This window comes from Triticum aestivum, chromosome 4D (assembly GCF_018294505.1).
Source record: "Triticum aestivum cultivar Chinese Spring chromosome 4D, IWGSC CS RefSeq v2.1, whole genome shotgun sequence".
Classification (NCBI taxonomy): Eukaryota; Viridiplantae; Streptophyta; class Magnoliopsida; order Poales; family Poaceae; genus Triticum; species Triticum aestivum.
The window spans coordinates 445,670,513-445,672,397 of record NC_057805.1 but is presented as its reverse complement, the minus strand read 5'-3'; positions in this window follow the sequence as shown (position 1 = coordinate 445,672,397).

The following is a 1,885-nucleotide window of genomic DNA, read 5'->3' as shown; positions in this document are numbered from 1 at the left end:
CTCTGGAGGGCGTGCCCAAACAGCATTTTTTACACCAATATACATCATTGCATTAGCCTTGACCAATCATGTTAACTTTGGCTGATTCCTGTATTAAACCTCCCGTGAGATGTACTAGTAGTGCCTTTCTTATTCTCCTTTCTTTTGGTCTTTGACTTCCGCAGATTGCCGCTGCATGTGCGTGCAACAAGTCGTCAAGGCGGCTCGAGGTCAGTGAAGTGGCTCGGCGAAGCGGAAACTGTGAAGCAGGGCGCAGCAGCGACTAGAAGCGGGGCCTTGAGGCGCTTTGGCGGGTCAACCGACGCGCGGGAGGCGGAGCCGGCGACCAGCACGGCAGTGCGGAAAACGGTCAGGGCCGCAGGCACGGAGCAGGTGTGAGCCAAGCGCGGCGTAGTTGATGCTTAAGGGAGCAAGGCCGCAGCGGTTTACGGCGGCGACGGTGACCCGGCGCTGGACGAGCGCAAGGAGATGTCGCAGCAGTCATCCGTTGATTGATTCATAGCACAAGTATTTCGATGCTTTCCTCACCAAATGGAGTACTAATCGGTTTAGTACTTGTTGACAGCGATGGATTGACTTGTACTGTAGTAGACTTTGGTCATCACGCCCGAAAGTGACAGCGGTAGACTTCTGTTTCCCCCTGTGATTTGGCCCTCTCGTAAAAAACAGCTGACATGCATGTGAAGCATAGCAGGAATCGGATCTGGTTGTTAAATCCCAACATCTGACGTCTCCTTGCAGTATGTTTGCTGCGTATTTTACTCTGCATCTTTATCACAAAAAATACCAAAAATATTATCTTATCATATCTATCAGATCTCACTCTCGTAAGTGACCGTGTAGGGATTGACAACCCCTTATCGCGTTGGTTGCGAGGATTTATTTGTTTGTGTAGGTGCGAGGGACTCGTGTGTAGCCTCTTACTGGATTGATACCTTGGTTCTCAAAAACTGAGGGAAATACTTACGCTACTTTGCTGCATCACCCTTTCCTCTTCAAGGGAAAACCAACGCAGTGCTCAAGAGGTAGCAAGAAGGATTTCTGGCACCGTTGCCCGGGAGGTCTACGCAAAAGTCAACATACCAAGTACCCATCACAAACCCTTATCTCCCGCATTACATTATTTGCCATTTGCCTCTTGTTTTCCTCTCCCCCACTTCACCCTTGCCGTTTTATTCGCCCTTTCTTTTTCGTTCGCCTCTTTTTCGCTTGCTTCTTGTTTGCTCGTGTGTTGGATTGCTTGCTTGTCATGATGGCTCAAGATAATACCAAATTATGTGACTTTACCAATACCAACAATAATGATTTCCTTAGCACTCCGATTGCTCCTCTTACCGATACTGAATCTTGTGAAATCAATGCTGCTTTGCTGAATCTTGTCATGAAAGATCAATTCGCCGGCCTTCCTAGTGAAGATGCCGCTACTCATCTAAATAGCTTCATTGATTTGTGTGATATGCAAAAGAAGAAAGATGTTGACAATGATATTGTTAAATTGAAGCTATTTCCTTTTTCGCTTAGAGATCGTGCTAAAGCTTGGTTTTCGTCTTTGCCTAAAAATAGTATTGATTCTTGGAATAAGTGCAAAGATGCTTTTATCTCTAAGTATTTTCCTCCCGCTAAGATTATCTCTCTTAGAAAAGATATTATGAATTTTAAGCAACTTGATGATGAACATGTTGCACAAGCTTGGGAGAGGATGAAATTAATGATACGTAATTGCCCTACGCATGGTTTGAATTTGTGGATGATTATACAAAAATTTATGCCGGATTGAATTTTGCTTCTAGAAATCTTTTAGATTCGGCCGCGGGAGGCACTTTTATGGAAATCACTTTAGGAGAAGCTACTAAACTCCTAGATAATATTATGGTTAATTATTCTC